Here is a 25,346-nt window from a genome sequence, read left to right as displayed (position 1 = left end):
TTTTGGGAGGAACCTCCATATTGTTTTCTGTATGGCTGCACTATTTTACATTCCCACCAAGGGAAGGACACAGTCTTTTTACTTTATTTTTTTAATAGTTATTTACTTGACTGCCTTGGGTCTTAGTTGTGGCACCTGGCATCTTCTGTTGTGAACTGCCCGGACTCCAGCTGTGGTTTGCCCCACAGCATGCAGAATCTTAGTTCCCCAACCTAGGATTGAACCCGCATCCTCTGCATTGCAAGGCAGATTCTTAACCACTGGACCACCAGGGAAGTCCTGGGGAGGGAACAGTCTTCATTTGTGATTCTTTGGGGGCCCATGTTGGAAGGCTTGGCAGAGGGTTAGATAAGGAACCTGAGGACGTCTGTCCAGGGACAGGAGTAGGCAGTGTGGCCCAGTAGTGGACATAGGAAGTCCCAAGCAAGCTGTTCCAAGCTGCCCTGGGGGATTCAGGAAGCAGACTCCACTTGAAAATTAAGCAGGTGGGCAGTACAGGGGGGTCTAGCACGTCTCCTCCAGGACGCTCAGCAAGAGTCCACGCCCTGGCTGGAGACCTGGAGCAGCAAAGCGTTGCTTGATCTAATAGGTCTGGGTGCTTAGGTAGGAACCAGGGGTGGAAGTGGGGAGCACAGCATCATGAGAATTCAGATGCAGGATGAAAGCCATCACCAGAAGGTATGATTTGGATCTTCCTTAGCCGGGGCTTTATATTCTGGCCTGGAGAATTCCATGCACTGTGTAGTCCACAGGGTTGCAAAGAGTCAAACATAACTGATCGATTTTCACTTTCACTTTTCCTTAGCCCTGAAACACTACCAACCCACACAATAGGAGGTATTCTTTGTGCTGCTGCAGCCACAAAAGTCTTCTTTGCCCCTTTTGGCTCTGTCAGGATGGGCTCTGGAGCTGTAGTGGCACGGGAGTTGGGGACTGGGGCAGCATGGAAACAGGTAAACGAGGTGTGTGGGGAGGGAAGGCAGGAGAGTAAACTGACAGGCTGAGAGGCGGGGATCAGATGTCATGGGGCCAAAGCTTGATATAGGCTGATATCTGGGCAAGTTTGGGAGGGATGCTGGCAGGCAAGTGGAGGCTTCTATTTCACTTTCCTCCTCCTCAAATGAGGAGGAAAAACAAACCATTGCTTTACTATTTGAGCAGTACTTTTGACTTTTATTTTATTTTTTTTTTTAAAGTTATTTATTTATTTTATTTTTGGCTGCACTGAGTCTTTGTTGCTGCACGCAGGCTTTCTCTAGTTGCAGTGAGCGGGGGCAACTCTTTTTTGTGTTGTGTGGGCTTCTTATTGTGGTGGCTTCTCTGGTTGCAGAGCACAGGCTCTCTAGGGTGCGTGGGCTCAGTAGTTGTGGCCGGTGGGCTTAGTTGCCCTGTGACATATGGGATCTTCCCGGACCAGGGATCGAATCCATGTCCCCTGCCTTGGCAGGCAGACTCTCAACCACTGGCCCACCATGGAAGTCCTGGACTTCTAAATTAAAAATTTAAAAAACAAGCACAGACAAATACAATAGATACTCCAGTATATTTGCAACAGAATTAGTAAAGGTGCTATAAACTTTGTGCAGCGAGACTGTAACTTATGAGAGATTACCATGCCAATTGTGCGTCATGATTGATGTTTAGATCAACTGAACCACAAACAGATTCAACCAATGAAAAAGTCCAAGTTGGTCAAACACACCATAGTCACTAAACTATAGTTGCTGCAGATGACAGGCTGTCAATGGTGGAACAATAGGGGAAAAAAAAAGAATTATCCATGGCTAGTAATTTCTAATAAATTAATAACATCACAAAAGTTCTCAAAATGTCTGTGAATAAGGAGGATAAAAATGCAGAAAATAGGAATCAAGTTACGTCAAGGGATCTAAGTAGATTATCTTGGAGAAACAAAACTTGGGACCTCCAACCGAGACTTCCTCCCTGTGGTCTATGGACAGTCGAAACCCCTGAGCTCTCTGAGAGTTAACAACTCTTTCCAAATTCCCAGTGGTACTCTTGATGTTTCAGATGTTTGTGCACTATGTGCTGTGGTCAGTTGCTTCAGTCATGTCTGACTCTGTGACCCCATGGATGGTAGCCCACCAGGCTCCTCTGTCCATGGAATTTTCTAGACAAGAATACTGGAGTGGCTTGCCATGCCCTCCTCCAGGGGATCTTTCCAACCCAGGGATTGAACCTTCGTCTCCTGGGTCTCCTGCACTGCAGGCAGATTCTTTACCACTGAGCCACCAGGAAAGCCCTTTCAGATGTCTAACCACCCCAGTTTGCCACAGACTGAAACTAACTTCCTTGGAAAATACTGCTCTGAGCTGCACCAGTGATGCACCTCCTCTGACCTAATTTCCCAGGGAGGATGCAGGATCTTCTTTTTAAAAGTTTTCATTTACTTGGCTGTGCTGGCATGCAGGGTCTAGCACCCTGACCAGGGATGGACCCTCCCTGCATTGGGAGGGCCTTAACCACTGAATCACTGGGAAAGTCTCTACATTTTTCTCTTCCCCTTTGTACAAGAACCTTAATACTTACGCGTGGTGATGTGACCTCTGACCTCTAAGTCCCTTTTCAGTTTCTTCTAAGGGACACTTTAGAGAAGAGACATCCCAGCATCCTAAAGTGGGAATGAATGTCACACTAACTCCTGTTGCTAGGTTAGAATTATTTTAAGGGAAAGAGGCCTCTTTTATTGTTTTCTCCCTCAGGCTCCTTTCCAAAGCATTGTTTGTAGCTATTGTGTCTTTAAAAAAAAAAAAGGGAAATGACTGACTTTAAGTCTGACCCTTGTAAGAGTCAGACTTTGTCCTGGGAACTGGGGTTACAAGAGAGAACAAGCCCAGGCAAGAAATTTATAATCTCACAGGTTCCAAAGACGAGTAAATGTTCAGCCTAACACAGATTCCAACAAAGCATTTTTTTTTCCCTTAAAAAGCTTCCAGGGGCCCTCAGGATAAAGTTTCCAGCACAGTGTACGAAACTTTTCTTTTTCTTTCTTTTCTTTTGCTTTGTTTTGGCTACACTACATGGCTTGTTGGATATTAGTTCTCTGACCAGGGATCAAACCCTGCAGTGGAAGCTTGGAGTCCTAACCAATGGACCGCTGGGGAAGTCCCTGTACAGCTTTTCAAGACCTGATCCACCCAGCTTTCCAAAAGCATCTCCTCCATCTGCAAGTAAGCTGTCTCCACATCTTATGATGTTTTTGTGTTACTGTCTTTGCTTTGTGCGATGGTTTATTTTAGGTACCAATTTGACCAGGCTAAGGGATGCCTCGAAAGGTGGTAAAATATTATTTCTGGGCATGTCTGTGAGATGTTTCTGGAAGAGACTAGTATCTGAATTAGGAGACTAAGTGAAGCAGGTGCCCTCCCCAAGGTGGGTGGCAGCCTCTAATCTGCTGAGAGCTCGAACAGAGCAAAATGAGGCGAATTCACTCTCCCTGATGAGCTGGGACCTCCATGTCCTCCTGTACCTGTTCTGGAGCTTCAGGACTTGGCCTGAATTACACCCCTGGCTCTCCTGGGCCTCCAGCTTGCAGAGGGCAGATGGTGGGACTTCTGGGCTTCCATAACCACATGAGCCAATTCCTAGAATCAGTTTCCTTTTCCATGTATCTCTATGGGCTTTCCAGGTGGCTCACTGGTAAAGAAGCCTTCTGTCGATGCAGGAGATATGGGTTCAATCCCCAGATTGGGAAGATCCCCTGGAGGAGGAGATGGCAACCTACTCCAGTATTCTTGCCTGGGAAATCCCAAGGACAGAGGAGCCTGGTGGGCTACAGTCATGGGGTCATAAAGAGTCAGACATGACTGAGCATGCACACACCTATCTCTCTACATCCTACTGGTTCAGATTCTGGAGAACCTAGCTCATACACCGTGAGTACCTTTCTCCTTTGACTCCACCTGAAGGCTCCGTATCCTTCATAAGGCAGGATAAATGTCACTGGCCTGGTGACACTCTTCCAGATCCTCCCATAGAGAGTTAGTTATTCCCTCTCTTCTGCTGGCACTTTGTCCATACCATATGAACTTAATTCGTATCTGTGTTGCCGGCACAGAATAGACAATCAATGTTTGTTCAATAACATGGATGAAGTTTTGATTGGCAGGGTACTTCTGAGGGCTCAGGTGTAGCATGGGTTCATTAGTGGCAGAGAGGAGGGAATAGGAGTAGCCCAAGATGTATGCTGAACAGGAAGATGGGGGAACACTGAGGGGAACTCAATTTCCTTAATAATTTTGCTTCAGATTTGCTCTGCCTAGGGGCAGTGTTGCCTGTGGAAAAGAATGCTGTTAGAAGCAACCTTTGATCATTGGCTTTTTATGGGCATTTCTCAGGAAGCTCATTCTCCATGTGAGCCAAACCTTAAGGTAGGTAGTGATCATATTTGGGTTTTCAAATTTACGGAGTCTTTTATTTAATTTTAATACAGTAATAATACCTTACAATTATCTGGTATCTTTCATCTTTAAGCTTCAAAGTATTTTCTAAATATTAACAGGCGTGAATTGCCCCAGGGGGTTAATGTTACTGGGTCCATTTCTCTGCTGGGTGATGGTATGATGGAGAGTTAGCTAACATGGCAAGGGGATGTAGAGATGATTACTTTTTTTCAAAAACATTTTTATTATAGAATATTTTGAACAGAGAAATAAGGAGAATACTACAATGAATGTCAATGTACTTACTATTTAACCATGAATTGATGGCCAACCTTACCCATTTCTACTTTCCCATGTCATATTGATGCAAACCTCAGGTACCATACATTTTCATCATAAATATTTCATCTCCAAAAGATAAGGACTGTGCAAAAAAAACAAACCCATAACCATGATAACAGTATTACACCATAGACAATAAACAATAATTTCCTACTACCAAGTATTTAATCAATTTTTTAAAATTTTATTTTTTATTATATTTTTGGCCTTACCACATGGCATGTGGGATCTTAGTTCCCTGACCAGGGATTGAACTCACGCCCCCTGCAGTGGAAGTGCGGACTCCTAACCTCTGGACCACCAGGGAATTCCCAATCCATTTTTAATTTTCAATTGTTCTATAAATTTCATAAATTTTGTGACTTTGAGTTCAGATCTAAAAATGGCTCACATACTATGTTGGGTGATATGCCTCTATTTTGTTGTTAATTTATTTGCTTTTTGCCGTACCACTTGACATGTGGCATGTGGGACCTTAGTTCTCCCACCAGGGACTGAACTCATACCCACTGCCCTGGAAGCACAGAGACTTAACCACTGGAAGACCAGAGGAGTCCCTGGTATGTCTTTTACATTTCTTTTAAATGTACAGGTTCTTCTCTCTTGTAATTTATTTGGTAAAGAAATCAGACTTTGGAGCTTCCCTGGTGGCTCAATGGTGTAGAATCCATCTGCCAATGCAGGAGATATGGGTTTGATCACTGATCTGGGAAGACCCCATATGCCTCGAAGCAACTGAGCCCATAAGCCACAACTATTGAGCCCGTGCTCTGGAGCCCAGGAGCGCAACTGCTGAAGCCCCCAACCCCTAGAGCCTGTGCTCCACAACAAGAGCGCTCACTGCAGTGAGAAGTCTGTGCACTGCAACTGCAGAGTAGCACCGCTTGCCACAACTAGAGAAAAGCCTGCACATCAAGGAAGATCCAGCACAGCCAAAAATAAATATAAAAGATAAATAGATAAGATTATAAATACGTATAAAGAAATCAGGCTTTGTCCTGTGGAATTCCCACTGTCTCTTCTGTTTTCTTCTGTCCTTCCTATAAATTGATAGTTCGACCTAGAGGCCTACATCAGAACTGGATTTGATTTGAGAAGTTTAAAGGTGATGATGTTTTCACCCATCAAAAGACAGATAGTGTCTGGTTGTCTTTTGTGATGTTAGCAGTTGTTGATGATTTATGTCTACAGTCATTAGTGTATTAGGGATCCCTTCATTATTTATTAATGGGAATGTATAGGGAGGAACTTCATCCACTATTTGGTTATTCTCAGTACAGTTTGCATTGGAAAGAAAAATGCTGATTTTCTCCCTTTGTTTACTAATTTTCAAAATAATGAGTTGGTTTTTAGCATCATCCAACAGTATACAATTTGATTATTTAATATATTAATATTGAGGTGTAAGGAGCCCACATGCAATGCAGGAGATGTGGGTTTGCTACCTGGATCAGGAAGATCCCCTGGAGAAGGAAATGGCAACTCACTCTAGTATTCTTGTCTGGGAAATCCCATGGACAGAGGAGACTGGTGGGCTACAGTCCATGGGGTCACCAAAGAGCAGACACAACTTGGTGACTAAATAACAGCAACAAACAAAATAATTGACATAAACTACATATATTAAAGTGTTTACCTTGATGGGTTTTCACAAATGTATATACCTGGGAAACTGTCAGAATTATGAAAATGAACATATTACTCATGAATCAGGCTTTTAAAGTATTTTATAAGCTGATAAATTTAAATGTTGATATTTTTGACTGTTTTCATTAATATTCTTTTTGAAGCTAAGACGGTCCCATTTTTTAACAATGGGAGCTTATTTGAAGCTCCTGTGGTCCTTTTGAAATGTCCTTATTGTCTTTGTTAATTTCTTTGCTGTCTTTTAAAAGAATATTTATATTTTTATTTATTCACTTACTTGGTTTTAACAGGTCTTAGTTTTGGCCTGTGGGATCTAGTTCCCCAACCAGGGATGGAACCCGGGCCTCCTGCATTGGGAACGCGGAGTCTCAGCCGCTGGACCGCCAGGGAAGCCCCAGATAGGACATCAGACTTCTCCAAGGAGTTCGAGGTCCTTTCAGTGGGAAACCGGATGCATCATATATTAAGTGGTGGTGAAACAAAGCGGGAAAATCCAATAAAATTTGTCGTCTGGGTTCACGGTAGTCAGAAGGCAAGAGCTGTTTCACCAAGCAGCTCTGTAATTATGTCGTTTTGTCTGTGCAGCTCTTTCCACTTTGGTGTTCAAAGTAGATTTTTATAGGATTAAAATTCATCTTTGGGGCAATCTAAGAATGGAAGAAAGGGTTTACAGAGATTATTATCCCATTTTATAGCTGGGAGAACAGACCAAATTGTTGTGACTTGTCCATTAGGGGCAAATTTGAATAGAATCTAGCCTCCTAAGCCTGAAAACAGGATTCTCATTTTGCTGCCAGGACCTCCTGGCCTCACAACTTCAATCCCCCCACCTCCATCTTTTTTTTTTTTTTTTTTAAATGAATAAGGGATAGGAAGTAGTGAGGAATGAGAAAGAAGAAAAATCAGAGGTTTCTTTTTTTTTTTTTTTTAACTCTCTTTTCCTTTTTCTTCCTTTTCCTCCCTCCCTCTTCCTCTCTCCCTCCCTCCCTCTCTTTCTTTCTTTCTTAGTATTCTTGCCTGGAGAATTCCACGGACAGGCTAGAGTCCATAGGGTTACAAAGAGTCAGACACAACTGAGCGACTAAGCACAGACATTCTATTCTCTGTGCCTTTGAGGGCTTTCCAGGTGGCGCACGCAGGACCCTCAGGTTCAATTCTTGGGTGGAGGAGATCCCCTGGAGGATGAAATGGCAACCCACTCCAGTATTCTTGCCTGGGAAATCCAATGGACAGAGGAGCCTGGTGGACTATGGTCTGTGGGGTTGTAAAGAGTCAGACACAACTGAGCAACTGAACACATAGGTCTCTGAACGCGTTGGAAATACATGAGGAATGGGATGTAAAATTAGAGAAAGGAATCACAGAATTCTGGGCTTTGAAGAGCCTCCTTAAACTCTGCAGCCCAACCCCCTCCACTCAGAGAGTACTGCACTTAGGCTCAATCAAGATAAATGGGCACTCTCCTTTTAGAAAGATGCAGCCAAGTGTAGTCCACTGCGAACTGCATCCATTTGGACTAACAAAAGCAAGTCCCCCAAATGGCAGCTTTAAGTTTACGAAAATGAATCCAAGTCGAAGTGCTCAGGGAGAAATAAATGACCAGGAATAAACAGCGATGTGAACTCAACGACAGCCATGTGGGAAAAAGAAGGGTCTGTGCAAATAGCGCTTTGCAGCTCCGGCTTTGATTTTGCCTAGTCCTCACTGAGGAAATGCAAAGTTAGTTCAGTTTGTACTGACTAAAGTGATTCAGTTAACTAGCTTTACAGGTTCTCTCTGCTGTGTCAGTGTAGGCCACAAAGAAACATCGAGGATTCATTTTCCGTAAAGGTCTTTAAAAATGTATAGACTTAGTGTGTGCATGTGCATGCAGTCGTGTCTGACTCTTTGCAACCCCACAGACTATAGCCCTCAAGGCTCCTCTGTTCATGGCATTTCCCAGGCAAGAATACTGGAGTGGGTTGCCATTTCCTCTTCCAGGGGATCTTCCAGACCCAAGGATCAAACCCATATCTCATGTCTCCTGCATTGGCAGGCAGGTTCTTTACCACCTGCGCCACCTGGGAAGCTATATGGTCTTTCTGGAGTGTTAGAATATATTTTACGTTGGATGAGGATGTTGCAGTGTGATCTGCCTTAAAGCAAGCTACCTGTCATATTTACAAAACGCGTTTTCCTTTCTCCACATGCTTCATTCTGCTCCTCTTGGCCCATCCCCCACACATAACAGGACACTTCCAGGGTCAGCGTCCTTCCTATGAGCTCCCATGGCTCCTCTGTGCATGCTTTCCCACTTTTTTAAAATAGGCAATGATTACTTATATATACGATTTTCAGAATTGTATTTTGTGAACTTTTCTTATAATACTGTGAAATTAAGGAATAATGATGATGCAACTTCTTTCTTATAAACTTAAAAATATCTATTAGACAAGTGATTAAAAGTCTTAGTGATGACTGTAAACAGAATTTCAATAGTAAATATTTGTGCCAAAACATATCTTATTTTACTTTTAATCTTTCAATAAACTTTCCTATGCCTATGCTTGGTAATCTTTTAGCATCTGTTTTTTTTTTTACTCTATTTATTGAAGTAGAGTTGGTGTACAATATTATATAAGTTAGAGGCATACAACATAGTGGCTTACAATGTTAAAGGTTATATTCTATTTATAGTTATCATATAATATTGGCTATATTCCCTGTTTTGTATGACAAAGACTTGTAGTTTATTTTATATATAATAGCTTGTAACTCCTAATCCCCTACCTCTGTGTCCCCCTCCCCACTGGCAACCACTAGTTTGTTCTCTATGTCTGTGAGTCTTCTTTTTGTTATATTCACTAGTTTGTTGTAGTTTTTAGATTCCATGTATAAGTGATATCATACAATATTTGCCTTTCTCTGTTTGACTTATTTCAGTTAGCATAATACTCTACAAGCCCATCCATGTTGCTGCAAATGGCCAAATTTCATTCCTTTTTATGGCTGAGTAATATGCCATTGTATATGAATACCTCATCTTCTTATTCCAGTCACCTGTTAATGAACATTTAGGTTTCTTTCCACGTCTTGTAAATTGTTTTGGTTACCCTAAACTTCAAATTAAATCCTGTATAACCCAGAATGACTTCCCCATACCTCAGTATGTGAAATTTTCTTCCATCATTTTCCCCTCTTAATTGAAAATCTTTCCATAGGAAACACTGATAATCAATATATTTTTCTAATGTTGCAAGAGTGGCTCAGTTGCCTGCTCTTGGGTCCATTCATTATTGTTAAAAAAAAGATCTTTCTTTTTCTTTGGTCATACATTCATAGCTAAAATTTTTCTTATGAATTGAACCTGAATTTCCCTCTTTCTTTTCCTTTCTTCCTTTTGTTTTTAAAAAATAGCCTACATTGCTTTTTCCCTAACTTTACTGAGATATAATTGGTACATAGCAGTGTATAAATTTAAGGTGTACACCTGATGATATGATACGCCTATATATTGTGAAATGATGACTGCAATAAGATTAGTTATCACCTCCATCATCTCACATAATTACTGTTTTCCCCCTGCAAATCATTGTTCTTTTTCTACAGATAGGCTCATCATCACAGATAAAGGCGAGGAACCTGCCCTTTAAATAAACCTGCCAGATTTGATGTGTCTGAATGAGCATCCTCTTGTGGCATCAGCGTGGCACTCTCCAGGCTTGTTCCAAAGGCAACTGTTTGCGGGTGTCAGTGTCAGAGGTGCGTTCCTTGTACATCCTCAGTGGTCATAACACTGTCATTTTAGAGCAGATTTCAGTTTTTTTTTTTTTAATTATTTATTTGGCTGTGTCAGGTCTTAGCTGTGGCTTGCAGGATCTTCTTGTGTTGCTGTGGCTCATGGACATTCTAGCTGTGGCTCGGAAGCTCAGGCGTTGTGGTGTACCGCCTTATTGGCCTTGAGGCCTGTGGGATCTTAGTTCCCCGAACAGGACTTGAGCCTGAGTCCTCTGCATTGCAGGGTGGATTCTTCACTGGACCACCAGGGGAACCCCCAGATTTCATTTTTGAAACCAGCTCCAAATCATGTGGAGTGAAGTCTGATAGAAGGAAGTAAGTGACCCAACTTGAGAATGCCATTTTAGACTCAAAAGCAAGTCTTAAATGACTCAAATCAGAGGCAATTCCCAGGGAGTAATTCCAAATACATTATCAACAAAGACAACGTCAGGGAAATAAGCCTATGGATCTCAGGGAGCAGAGTGTTAGTCACTCATTTGTGTCTGACTCTTTGTGACCTCATGGACTGTAGCCCACCAGTCTCCTCTGTCCATGGAATTCTCCAGGCAAGAATAGAATACTGGAGTGGGTAGTCATTCGCTTCTCCAGGAAATCTTCCGAACCCAGGGATCGAACCCCGGTCTTCTGCACTGTGGGCAGATTCCTTATTATCTGTGCTATAGCGGGGGAGAGGGCTCATTTGGATTTGTAAATTCTACTGTATGGATTTGAAAATCTCTTCAGTACAGAAACAAACCTTTCAGAGCTGGATTCAAATGACAAATAAGAATGATACAGTCAGTCCTCCGAACTGTGCTTTCTTTTCTGGTCAGGCCCCAGCTCAGGCTCCCAAGTTGGTCCTCCTGCTGCCACTGATAACATCACGGGCACCTCCAGAGCCCTTCCTGCCTTTGTTCTGGGTGTCACTGATGTTAATCAAATGGGAAGGAAACACAATTCAGAGCTCACAAAGCAAAGGGGAACTGATTTTCAAGTTCATGACTTTCAAATCCAGGGCACAAAGGCAGAGGCATTTTAACTAGGTATGTGAGGCTGGAGCTACTACTCTTAAATCTGTGCTTTCCTTTTAATGGGAAGTGCTTTTTAATTCACACTTTGGGGACTTATTTTACTGCACAAAGAGGTTTGTTCCCATGCATTTTTGGTTTGATGCCTTCCTACATGGAGTGTGAAGAGAATGTGTAAATAGGCCCCGGGAAAATCAAAAGTCTCATTAACTCTGTGTCTATTTAATCCAGCAAATGTTTGTTAAAGGGGTGTGATCCAGGCAGTGTAGTAGGAGTCAGAAATGGAAGAGGAGAAAGAGGTGTCTGCCCTAAAGGAGTTTGCAATCTGCTTATGTAATCTGACAAATACATAGATAAATGCCAGAATCAGGTGCTGACAGAGGAGAGAAGAAAGGAGGTTAACCTGGGAGGATGGCAGAGGACTTCATAGATCCAATTACATTTTAGTTGGATTTTAAAGGGCAGATAAAAATCTTAGCTGAATTGGGGATTGTGAGCAGGATGGAAATCCAGGATGAAAATCTGGAAAACACAGAGGATCCTGGTGAAATGGTGCCTAATCCCACCTCCCTGACCATTGGTGTGAGGGAGACCATAGCCACTGAGAGAACAGGAAAGAATGGACACCTGAACCAGTCTCTGCTCTTATTAAACGGGATTCCTCTTCCCTTCCATTTTCTCTCAGACTTAATTGATTTCAGGCAACTCCCCTACAGACTTAAGAGAAAGTCTTAATTCACTGCTCTTCCTGAAATACACTGGTCCCTCGGTTCATGAGAGGTTGGTTCCAGGACCTCCCTCGGATACCAAAATCAGAGAATGCTCCACTCTCTTGTAGTAAAGGGTGTGGTACAGCAAACTTTCTGTATCCTCGGGTTCTGTATCCTCGGGTTCTGCATCCTTGGATTCAACCAACCACAGATCAAAGTAAGTTTGGCTGAGACTTCTCCCAGTGAATAGGAATCTGCCTGCCAATACAGGGGACACAGGTTCGATCCCTGGGCCAGGAGGATTCCACATGCCATGGAGCAGCTAAGCCCGTGCCTGCATGCTGCAATTACTGAGCCCACGCAATACAGCTATTGAAGCGCCTGTGCGCTGTAATAGAGAAGGCACCGCAGTGAGAAGCCCTCGCACCATAGCAAAGAGTAGCCGCCGCGCCCTGACCCCCCCGACCCCGCGACTAGAGAATCCAGCTCGCAGCAACGAGGACCCAGCGCGGCCAAAAATGAATACATAACTTAAAAAAAAAATTAGTTTGTTTGAACCTGCGTTGTGGAGCCCACAGACCTGGAGGGCCGAATGTGTAGCTACATCTTGAAAGGAAAAACTTTAAAAACCCAATGATTTACTTATTGGGATTGCTTTTTTACAGTTTATCTGAGCAAGGTGCTTATAAGGAACATGCTTTTGACCAAGGAACCTTGTTGGAGCACAGAATCACAGCGGGTAAGTGAGCACTGAAGAGGATTTCTGTCTAGGGATGTGTGTTTGGGGAGCAGGGATGAGAGGCTGCAGACCAAGGCCTGGGGAGCGATTGATGGCTCTACATCTTTCTCTTTTGTCTTTATTGAATTTGCTGTATTACTGCTTCTATTTTTTTCTGTTTTGGGGTTTGGGAGCTACAAGGCTTGTGGAATATTAACTCCCCGACTAGGGAATTGAACTCACACCCCCTGCATTGGAATGTGAAGTCTTAACCACTGTACCATCAGAGAAATCCCAACTCTACATCCCATCCTGGTTTCCCCCATGGGCTGCATTTCTCCCTGATTGCTTTTTGTGCCAGTCTTCCATTTGTGTCCTCTCCCATCTTCTTCCTTTAAGTCCACCTGCTTTTTCCAGATCCAGTACCATCACACACGCACCATATGGCATGATGTTATAATTTGGCAAAAGCCAGTTAAAATGAAATTAAACTCTCCTTTACCCTGCCCCATCTCTTCCCTTTCCTTCTGTTCCTAGTTAATAGTCTTTGCGGTTCTGTGGGAGGCTCACACAGCTGGTAGCCTGTGGAAGGAGCCATAAAATGATGTAAGAAGCCACTCCAGAAATAAACACATTGATCCTGCAAAATGCCTGAGCTTAACTCTGTAAAAGAGATCCAGCAGAGACCCGAAACAGACGTGTCCATTGTGACTGTGTTGTTTGGCATTAATGTAGATCTGTTTTACCATATGTCACATATCCGGTGTCTCCAAGGCATGAAGTTTTCCAGTGAAGCACATTTTCAAAATAACTGAAGGTTATCATGTCAGGGATAAAATTAACATTTTTCTTTTATTAGAATCTTTATAAAACATGGTCACTCTCTTATCTTCATTTTGTGTTAGACTGTTGGTGCAGAATAAAGTAAAGAATCCACCTGCCAGTGCAGAAGACATGGGTTCGATCCCTGGGTCGGGAAGATCTCCTGGAGGAGAAAATGGCACCCCACTCCAGTCTTCTTGACTGGAAAATTCCTTGGGCAGAGAAACCTGGTGGGCTACAGTCCATAGGGTTGTAAAGAGTCAGACATGACTGAGAAGCTGAGCACACCCACATCCTGGGTTCTGCTAAAAATATGTTGTCATATAAAATATTATAGAAAGAATATAAGAACAGCCTTTAGGTACATTTCTTTCCCCTTTATTTTAAACAAAAACAAGTTTACAGAAGAGTTGGAAATACAGAGAACTTGTTTTCCCTGAACCATCTGAGAGTACATTGCTCACGTAATGCCCCATCATTCCCCCAATACTTGTTCCAGGCTGAATCATGTCCTCCCAAAATTCATATGTTGAAATCCTAATTCCTGGGATTCATGATGGGACTGCATTTGGAAATAGGATCTTTAAGGAGGCAATTAGGGTGAAACGAGGTCCAGTGTGACTGGTGTCTTCAGAGGAGGACATTTGGACACAGACATGGTACATAGGGAAGGCGATGAGAAGACACAGGAAGAAGATGACCATGTACCAACCAGGGAAAGAGGTCTGGAGCAGATCCTTCCTTCATGGTCCTCAGAAGAAAATAACCCTGCTGACACCTTGACCTTGGACTTCCAGTCTCTTAGTACTATGGGATTTCTTGTGTGTGTATGTGTGTTTCGTTTTAAATTAATTAATTTATTTTTGGCTGCACTGGATCTTCCTTCACTGTAAGTTAGAATAAATAAATAAAGCCCTTAAAAAAAAAGATTCCAAAAAAAAAAAAAAAAGATTCCAAATCAGGTCTGTTCAACTCCAAAGCCCATGTCATTTCTAATCTTCCAGGCTGTCTCACATAAAGAACACTAAACACATTTGAAATTAATCCACCAGGGTCAATGAGGTTTATCTAACTTTATTGATCATTGTCCAGCAGAGAAATATTTAGAACACCCCAAAACACAAGGACTGATATCCCTGGTGACACAGTGGATAAAAATCATCCTGCCAATGCAAGGGACACAGGTTCTATCCCTGGTCCAAGAAGATCCCACATGCCAAGGAGCATCTAGACCCATGGGCTGCAACTACTAAAGCCTGGATGCCCTATAGCCCATGCTCCGCAACAAGAGAAGCCACCAAATGAGAAGCCCCTACTTACCGCAACTAGAGAAAACCTGGGTCTCCTAGGTTGCAGGCAGCTTCTTTACCCTCTAGCCACCAGCATGCTCCCCCCAATCTGATTTTGAGTGATTAGGTGAGGAGCCTACAAGTCCAGGAAGTTAGAAAAAAAAAAAAACAACTCACAGCATCAGAATCCAGCCCGAGGAATCCTCAGTGCCCCGTGAATTTCCTGGATGACTCTACCCAACCTCCAAGTCTGACAACTGCGTTATAGGTTGTTGTTGTTCATCCATTCAGTGACTCTTTGAGACCCCATGCACTGCAGCCCGCCAGGCTTCCCTGTCCTTCACTGTCTCCCAGAGTTTGCTCAAATTCATGGCTGTTGAGTCGGTGATGAGTTACAGGTAACCAGTCTCTGATTCACAAGGAGGAAAGTACTGCTGCTTGGCTACTTGATCCCTTAGCTGGCAATCCATTTATGTGTGGAAGTAACCAGTGAACTGATACAAAGCCTGTTTGTTTTTTTAAAGCTTTAAAGATTCTCTCTGGGTATCTCTCCACTGTCCTTTCACCCAAGTTCAGATGCAGGAAGGAAGGACTCAGTTTCCCAGGCTGCTGCAGGCTTGGGGGCTGGTCTTTCCAAGGACAGTGCAGATTTGAGGTCTTTAAACCATATACTCAGGGACAGAACTATAAATACCCAGAATGCCTCTGGCTCAGACAGTAAAGAATCCTCCTGCAATGCTGGAGACTTGGGTTCAATCCCTGGGTTGGAAAGATCCCCTGGAAGAGGGCATGGCAACCTACTCCAGTATTCTTGCCTGGAGAATCCGCATGGACAGAGGAGTCTGGTGGGCTACCGTCCATGGTGTTGCAGAGAGTCGGCTATGACTGAGTGACTAAGCACAGCATAGCATGAAACAAACAAAATCAGAAACAGAGAAAAGACTGGTGGTTGCCAAGGGGGGTGCCGTGTGGGATAGGGTGGGAGTGGGAGTTTGAGTTTAGCAAACAAGGTCCTTCTGTAATAGCACAGGGAACTATATTCAATATTCTGTGATTAACCATAATGGAAAAGAATATGAAAAAGAATGGATATATGTGTAAAACTGAATCACTGTTGTATAGCAAAATTAACACATCATAAATCAACTCTACTTCAATAAAATAAACAAAAAAAAAGAGTATCTGATGTCTTAAATAGATATCTAGTAATTAACAAAGAATCAAGGATTATAAGTGAGAATTTATGACTATCCAAACAAGTTTTTATACCCTTTGGCCTGTTTGAATGTCTTGGTTGTTCCCTTACCATATTCTTCCATTAGACGCTTTTTCTTTTTTAAAGATTTTTTAAAAATTATTTTTATTTATTTATCTGGCTCTGCCGGGTCCTAGTTGTGCTATGAGAGCTCTTATCTGTGGCATGTGGCATCTCGTTCCTCCACCAGGGATCAAACTGGGGCCTTCTGCATTGGGAGGGTGAAGTCTTAGCCACTGGGCCAACAGGAAGTCCCTACAAATTTTTTTGATGTGGACCATTTTTTTTTAAAGTCTTTATTGAATTTGTTACAATATTGCTTCTACTTTATTTTATTTTTGGCCACGAGGCATATGGGATCTTAGCTCCTTGACCAGGGATCAAACCTGCACCCCCTGGGTTGGAAGGCAAAGTCTCAACTACAGAACCACTAGGGAAGTCCCTAGATGAAAATGAGATGGCCCCAGGAGTTTGTCTTCAGAGGCAATGAGTAAGGAGGAAGATGTATGTGGGGGGTGTGGGGGTTGGGGGAGGTCTTGGACGAGGAGCAGCTCCATGGGGTAGAGTGGAGTAGGGGCACGAAGCAAAAATGAGTCCCTGAGTCCTTGGGACTGAGGCGGGATGGAAAAGAAGAACATGGCAGCTGGGTCTGGGAACTGGCTCTGGGAATCCCACAGGGAAAAAAGCTTTGGTGCCCTTTGACCCAGTCATCCTACTTCTAGAAAGCTCTCCTAGGAAAATAATCCAAAAGAAAAAATATCTAAACCCCTTGACTTTTCCCAGCCTCTCAGGCCTGTGGGTACAGACAGGGATCCATTCATAGCGATGTCTGTGGTCCTTGGCATCCTGGCCCACATGCAGAACTGGGTGACCTTAAGTCTTTGGCTTAGAGCCGGCGAATCAGGTCTCAGAGTCCCCTGCAAGGGGCTCGAGCATGCTAAGGACCAGATGTGCTTCTGTTCTGCTCATGCTTGTTGTGGAAGTCCTCAGCCTGCAGACCATGGGAGGGTGGCCCTTTGCTTTAGGCCCAGTGCAGCCAATTAAATAAACATTAAAAAATTAATAAGACAGTTTTCTCTTCACCTCCTCTTTTCAAAAGAAGAAAATAAACACTCATTTTCCATTTTCTTGACTCTCCATCTCTCCCCTCTAGGCCAATGCAGGCCTGCTCTGCATTGCATGTCATCTCTTACTAAGAGTTGCCTGAAAATTTCCCTGCACCTCACCCACAATCTTCCCTTAGGCTCTGAGTAACACACTTACATGTTCATTGTAATATTAGGTATTGGGCTTTCCAGGCAGCACTAGTGGTAAAGAATCCTGCTGCCAGTGCAGGACATGTGGGAAACACAGCTTCCATCCCTGGGTCGGGAAGATCCCCTGGAGGAAGAAATGGCAACCCACTCCAGTATTCTTGCCTTAAAAAAATCCCATGGACAGAGGAGCCTTGTGTGTTACAGTCCATGGGGTTGCAAAGAGTCTGACACGACTGAGCACACACACAATATTAGGCATAATAGTGAAAAGCTGAGAGTAATCTGAAAAAACAGTAGTAGAGGGATAATTGGATAAGTGATAGAGTGTAACCTCTTGTGAGTTATACAGAGCCAATAACAATTATGAAGACTCTGTAACAACATAAAAAATGTGCTTATGATTTAATTTTAAGTGATAAAAAGAATACCCACTACTATGATTTCAGCTCCATAAAAATGATACATGCCCATGAAATGAATAGAAAAGAAACTTGAACAAATGAAAACCAATTCAACTTGGAGTGTGAATAGGGTAGGTGCGTTTTTTTTTTTTTTTCTGTACTTAGTGTTCCATTAATTTATCACTAATGTCATTTATTTGATAAAGAATAACCGTTGTGGGGACTTCCCTGGTGGTCCAGTGGTTAAGACTCTGTGCTTGAAATGCAGAGGACATGGGTTCAGTCCCTGGTTGGAACTAAGATCCCATATGCCTCAAGGTGCAGCCTAAAAAGATAAGTTATTAGAAAAAATGAATACAATGCTGGATCCCACTTTGAGATATGCTTTGTACATACCTCAATTTTCATATAAGCTTCAGAAGAGTAGCTCAACTTTACCAATCTCCTCCCTGGGGGCATTTCCTGCTTGAAATTCTAGAAGCTGTCTGAAAAGCTTTCTTATCTATACTGGCAAGGTGTAATCCCGTGATTTCAGGAGGAACAATAATAACATTTCAAGAGGAAACACTAGAGACCAATCAGAACATGAACATTCTGATAGTTGCCTCCCTCACAATCCTCTGGGTCTTCTGGGACTTCCCTGGTGGTCCAGTGATTAAGAATCCACCTTCCAATGCAAGGGATTCTTTGTGACCCATGGACTGTAGCCTACCAGGCTCCTCTGTCCATGGAATTCTCCAGGCAAGAATACTGGAGCAGGTTGCCATTTCCTCTTCTAGGGAGGAACTTCCTCCTCCCTTCCCAAACCAGGGATTGGATCCAGGGATTGAACCCAGGTTTCCCGCATTGCAGGCAGACCCTTTACCAACTGAGCCACCAGGGAAATAGCCAATGCAGGGGACCCTGGTTCAATTTCTGAGCAACTAAGCCCACAAGCAACAAAGATGTCACATGACACAAGAAAGACCAGACACAGTCAAATAAATAAATATTAAAAAAAGGTCCTCTGACTGCAACTGGAGGGGGTCTAATAGAGAAGAGCAATCTGGCTGGTTGTCAAGAAATTAGAGCTCTTCTGTGGGTGCTCACGGCTATTTGTAGTGTGTCGTGCTCCAATCTGTCAGCTACAAAAACTACTGACCCACAAGGCTGGTTATCAAGGCCTTACCCCATGAAGAATTGACTCTGCTTCCCCTTTGGTTGGCCTTCATTTGGATTTTTTTGCCTACCTGCCCCTGTGGATTCATGATTCATTGTAACCTTTCTCCCAGCTAGGTACATTGCTCTCAGGGATGAAGCTGATGGTCTTGTCCCTCTATTTTGACACAACAAGACCTGAATAGCAGGATGGGGAGCCAAGCTGGCTTGGATCCTGAGAACACTGAATTCCGTCCACCTGGAGCCTAACTCCTAAATTGAGGCCCCGACTCGAGGAAGTCCTATAGATATAAATATATATGTTACTCATTCTGTGTCTGACTCTTTGCAACCTCTGGTCTGTAGCCCGCTAGGCTCCTCTCACCATGGGATTCTCCAGGCAAGAATACTGGGGTGGGTTGCCATGCCCTCCTCCAGGGGATCTTCCAGACCCAGGGATCAAACCTGAGTCTCTTATGTCTCCTGCATTGGCAGGTGGATTCTTTACCACTAGTGCCACCTGGAAACCTGGCCTCCTCCTTGGGCTTGATTACTACAAGCCCAAGTTTTGCTACAGAAGCTCGAAGAACTCGGGAAACCCTTTGACTCCTGAGCTCACTGGTTTATTATGAAAGAGCATCACACAGGAACAGCCCAGGGCAAGGTATGTGAGAAGGGATGTGAACTTCCATGCTCTTTCTGAGGCCATTCTTCCCACAATGCCAGATGTTCACCAGCCTGGATGCTCTTTGAACCCTGTTCTTTTGTTTTTTTTTTTTTTTGTTTGTTTGTTTTTGAGGATTCATTATATAGACATGATTGATTACATCAGCGGTCATTGGTAACTGACTCAACCTCCAGTCCCTCTTTCCTCCTTGGAAATCAGAGGGTGGGACCAAAGGTTCCAACCCTCTAATCCTCTAATCATGTGGCTGGCTCCCCTGTCGACCAGTCCCCACCCTTAGGTTAGGTTACGTGTGTATGTTCTGTCGCTTCAGTAGGAAGCCAAGGCTCTCTAAAAGCCACCTCATTAATATAATGAAAGAAACTTTTAGGGCTTGCATTACTAGGAGCTTGGTGCTAGAAATGGGTCAAAGGTCAAATATATATATTGCTTGTTATAACCACGATATCACTGACTTGTGGATAATGATGGTCCTCTCTGCTTTTGCCTCAGGAAACAGAGAACATCATACCCGCTCTGTGAGTCTTACGGAAATTCTAGAGCCTCCAACAGGTTCATGGCGGTGAAATTAGTTAAATGGTTTCAAAGAAAGAACAAGTCCTGCTACTTTATGGAGGAGCTGCTGAAGAACTTTGGCCACTGTGCTCTCAAGCAGAATGACTTCTCCAGAGACTCACTGAGAGGACCTGCCAGCAGGTGCATGAACCCTTGTTGAGGGCACTGGCTTTACCATGAGAGGACTTGACTCAAGACCAGTTCTGCCACATTCCAGGCGAGTGACTTGGGCCTCACATTTCCTCATCTGTAGAATGGGAATAACAACAACACCTCCTAAAAAGGTTTGTTGTGAGGATCAAATCAGGTGTGTGAAAATGTTAAAAAAAAAGAAAAAGAAAAAAGAGACAGTTGCCCGAATTATTAGTGCTGTGTAACTAATGATTTTATGAATTACAATGGAGCATGGGTTAGGGTTAAAAGAACACAGAAGGGCTTCCCTGGTGGTTCAGTGGTAAAGAATCTGCCTGCCAATGCAGGCGACACGGGTTCCATCCCTGACTTGGGAAGATCCCATGTGCCTGGGGGCAACTCAACCCCTGCACCACAACTATTGAGCCTGTGCTTTAGAGCTCAGGAGATGCAGCTACTGAGCCCATATGTCCTAGAGCCCCCTGCTCTGCAACAAGAGGAGCCATTGAAATGGAAGCCCTGTGCACCGCAACTAGAGAAAAGCCCGTGCAGGAATAAAGACCCAGCACAACCAAAAATAAATAAACAGATAAATTAAAAAAAAATCTATCTTAAAGAACAAAACATGGAAGACTGGCCCTACTGGACAGGCCAGTCCCATTTGCTAAGTGCTGGGGTCGGGGAAGATGGCAGAGAGAGGGCTGAAGTTAAGGGTTCACATCAAAGGATCCTCTGTGGATGAGCAACTGACATTAGAGGGCTCTTCTGGCTCCCTGTAGAGGGGTGGTGGTAGGGGTAACAATAGGGACATTCAGTCCTTCGTCTGTGTCCCAGATCCCAAACTGGACCGTGGGGAGGAGCCTTTGCTGGCAAACAGGCTGGCATCCATTCCGGGAAAGAAGCTGGCTCCATACGCAGCTTGTCCATCAACCACAATCTTTTCAGCGCTAGGATCTCCGTACGTCTTGGGAGAAGGCACTGCTTCCCAGGTCTTTACACCCTGGAGATGGCATCACACTTGGTGGCAGGTGGGCTAAGCGCCCCTCCGTCACTCAGATCACCTGCTTAGAGGAATCGGGGAGAAGAGGGCACTGTGGCCCTCTGCCCGCTGGGAACAAGTCCCAGCCAGGCGAAAGGAGGGGAGATGGAGTTTGGCAGCAGCCTGGCTTGGAGGTCTGCCTGGGAGACTCGGAACAAGCAGGTTTGGGTCTGCCGGTAGTAATCTCCGCGACAGTGTCTCTGCCCCGTTTCAACAACTCTCGACTTCCTGAGCGCCTTGCGGCTGTGGGAGCTTGTTTTCTCGTCTTAACAAAGAGATTGTTACAGTCACCTGAAAAGCATAGTCACGAACTTGCTAACTATTCAATAAATAGTAGCTGTCACCGCCGCGTTCGCAGTCAGCAGCTCTGCGCATCATCCGAGGATGGCTGATTCAGCCCTGCGCGACCCCGCGCCCACCTTAACCCTGGACCTTGACGCTCCAGGTTCTTTCTCTACCTGGTCTGGGAGGGAACTGCAATCTTTCTGCTGCCGGAGCAACCGGGAGCCGGTGTGCAGAACCCTGAGGAGAACAGCAGAACGTTCCCGCCTCCTTCTTCCCCTCGCTCCCGGTGCTCCAGGTTGGTCCACCAAACAACTGGATTTCTGTTGGCTTCTAGTGCCCACGAGGACTGCAGTTGCCAGCTGAGCCCCAACCCAGACCAACTACCTGGATTTCACTGCCCAAATCTCAGTGGTTCTCATGAGGGGCTATTGCAATGTGGTGGGAGCATTTAGGGGAGCCCTGCTGGCATTTAGTGGGTTTGCCAGTGATGCCAGATGCCCTTCAAAGTGTGGAACAGTCCTGAACAACAAAGAACTGTGTGGCATGACTTTCAGATGTCCCACAGGACATACATGTTAGGAAAGGCCATTTATTCTTAATTAGCTGAACCAGCATCTAGCCCAGTTTGTGTATAAACAAAATGCTCTTGTTTGTAAGACCGAAAAAAAAATTATTGTGGTAAGATAGACACAACATAAAATTTACCATTTTAACCATTTTTAAAGGACACAATTCTAGTACATTTGCAATGTCATGCAAGGTGGCTACAGTATAATTCCAAACCTTTTTCAAAACCCTAAATGGAAGCTCTCTTACCATTAACCAATTGTTCCCTCTTTTCCCTGCCCCCAGACCTTTTTGTTGTTGTTTAGTCGCTAAATTGTGTCTGACTGTTTGTGACCCCATGGACTATAGCCCACCAGGCTCTTCTGTCCATGGGATTTCCCCAGACAAGGACACTGGAGTGGCTTGCCATCTCCTTCTCCAGGGGATCTTCCTGACCCACGGATTGAACCCACATCTCCTGCATTTAGCAGGCAGATTCTTTACCACTGAGCCACCTGGGAAGCCCATGCCCCAGCCCTTAATAACCTCTAATCTACTTTCTGTCTCAGTGAATTCACCTGTTCTAGTTACTTCATCAGAGAAGGCAATGGCACCCCACTCCAGTACTCTTGCCTGGAAAATCCCATGGATGGAGGAGCCCGGTGGGCTGCAGTCCATGGGATCCCTAAGAGTTGGACACAACTGAGTGACTTCATTACCATCACTGGAGATGAGGCCATGCATGATATTTGAATCGTAAATAAAATTTATATGCCTCAGTCTGCATTTGTAACATTGAACATGGCTGCAAGCATTTGACACCTTATTATATGCTTTCTAATGTAATTATGTGCAAACATTCACATGTTGAAATACATTTTATTTTATTATATTTTACATTTCTTTTTATTCCCAAGTTAAAGCATTATGATTGCAGGGCAACTACCGAGACTAGGCACCACAACTAGAGAGTCCACACACCGCAACAAAAAGATCCCAAGTGCTGCAATTAAGGCCTGACACAGCCAAATAAATAAATAATAAAGATGTCAGAAAAGTAAAAAGCTCAATATCAGGAGCCCGTATATCTGAAGGTTTGGCCAAGCCCCAAGGAGTCATTATATATATATGATGTGAAGCAGCCTTGGAGATGTCTGCTGTTGCACTCTGAATGAGAAGAATATAATGTGACCCACGGACAATGCAATCCTAACATTTCCTCCTCATGCCAGTATTCCATCACTCAGCTGCTTTCTAGCTCTGTGCCTGGAACCAATGCCAACAAAGATGACTAAGATCTCTGGCCAGGAGTCTGCAGTCTCACATGAGAGATGGACGAGCAAACAAAAGATGGCAATGCAGGCTGGTGGATGTTTTCTCAGAAGAACAATGGAGTGTGGATTGGTCACAGGGGCTCAGAAAAGGAGGTCTGTAAATTTCCTGGCCAGTCCAATGGTTAGGACTCTGTGCTTTCACAGCTAAGGGCCCGGGTTTGATTCCTGGTCAGGGATATAAGATCTTCATAGCAAAAAAAAAAGAAAGAAAAGAAGGCCTGGGAAGACTATGGTGAGTAGAGATACTGGCTTTGACAACTGTTATGGATGGAATTGCCCCTGCACCCCGCCGCCCCAGTCCTAACCCCAACCCTGGCCTCCGTTCATATGTTGAAGCCCTGACCCCCAGTGTGACTGTGTTTAGAGATGAGGCCTTTAAATACGAAAACTAGATTAAAACAAAGTCACTAGGGTGGGTCCTAAATCCACTGTGACAGGCTACTTTATGACAGGAGATTGAGACACAGATATAAGCGCACACAGAAGGAAGGCCATGTGAGGACACAGGGTGGCCTTCTGCAAGAACTTCTCCGAGACGCTGGCCACATCCCAGAATCATATCTCTGTCAGAGAGGCCTCGGGAGACGCCAACCCTGCCCACATCTTTGACTTCCAACCTCCAGGGTTGTTAGGAAATAAATCTGTGTTCTTTAAGCCACCCAGACTAGGGTATTTTGTTATGGTAGCCTGACCAAACTAATGCAACAGCTGAGTTCAAAGCATTCTACTGAGGTGTAGTATGATTTCTTTAATATTTTTTTGGCTGTGCTGTGTGACATGTGGGTTCTTAGTTCCCTAGCCTGGAATCAAACCCGTGTCCCCCGCATTGGGAGCATGGAGTCTTAACCCCCGGACCTCCAAGGAAGTCCCTTTAATTGTTTTTAAAAGAATAAAACTATTTACCAAGGATTTTCACTTAGCAAAGGTAACAGGAATACTATTTTGAAATATCAAGTTGATATGTTTTTCATACCCCTGTCAATCATGTCCCCTCTCCCAGTATTGAACTATGAATGCTAAGCTGTAAACTCCAGGACAGGTGAGGGTAGGAAGTGTCTGGAATAAAAAGGTCATTGATGGACATTGATTTTCAAAAGCTGACTGTGTTGATTCTATATTGAAATTACAGTTTTCAAAGCCAGGCTTTGTGGAGAGAGAAAAAATGTTTATTTTCTGAATTTTAAAAGCTCCCTCTGTGTCTGGGGAGTTGGGCTCGCATTTTGACACATAAACCCAAGGTAGAGAGAACTCAGGTTATTTCAAAAGAGAAATAACCCCCCAACCCACCCCTCTAGGTCATCACAGAGCACCAAGCTGAGCTCCCTGTGCTATCCAGCAGCTTCCCACTAGCTGTCTATTTTACACATGGTAGTGTATATATTGGAGAAGGCAATGGCACCCCACTCCAGTACTCTTGCCTGGAAAATCCCCTGGACAGAGAAGCCTGCTAGGCTGCAGTCCCTGGGGTTGCTAATAGTTGGACACGACTGAGCGACTTCACTTTCACTTTTCACTTTCATGCATTGGAGAAGGAAATCTCAACCCACTCCAATGTTCTTGCCTGGAGAATCCCAGGGATGGAGGAGCCTGGTGGGCTGCCGTCTGTGGGGTCGCACAGAGTTGGACACGGCCGAAGTGACTTAGCAGCAGCAGCACTGTATATATATGTCAGTGCTAATCTCCAATTTGCCCTACTCTCTCCTTCCCCCACTGTGTCCACACATCCATTCGCTACGTCTGCATCCCTAGTCCTGCCCTGCAAATGGGTTCATCAGTACCATTTTCCTAGATTGCATATGTGTGCATTAATACATGATATTAATGGACTTACTTCACTCAGTGTGGCAGACTCTGAGTTCATCCACATCACTAAAACTGACTCAATTTCATTCCTTTTTATGGCTAAGTTCCCTGGATTCTTGATTTAAGATTGTTTATGTTCTGCAGTATGCAGTTACTGTCCTAATAATGTCATATATCCTAATACTATCATTCAAACAATA

At 44.0% G+C, this 25,346-nt stretch overlaps 1 long non-coding RNA gene across 1 annotated transcript; it reads left to right on the top strand.

Annotated features, from left to right (window-relative positions):
- The first annotated feature begins 2,855 nt into the window (after positions 1–2,855).
- Positions 2,856–25,346, top strand: LOC101907345 (uncharacterized). The gene is made up of 6 exons (XR_235639.5): positions 2,856–3,191; positions 4,269–4,391; positions 6,683–6,822; positions 9,981–10,133; positions 12,555–12,628; positions 19,945–25,346. It is a non-coding gene; the product is annotated as an uncharacterized lncRNA (long non-coding RNA).

The sequence above is a fragment of the Bos taurus genome, chromosome 8 (assembly GCF_002263795.3).
Source record: "Bos taurus isolate L1 Dominette 01449 registration number 42190680 breed Hereford chromosome 8, ARS-UCD2.0, whole genome shotgun sequence".
NCBI classification, from domain to species: Eukaryota; Metazoa; Chordata; class Mammalia; order Artiodactyla; family Bovidae; genus Bos; species Bos taurus.
The sequence above is the reverse complement of the archived record's forward strand: the minus strand, read 5'-3'. Positions and strand labels throughout refer to the sequence as shown.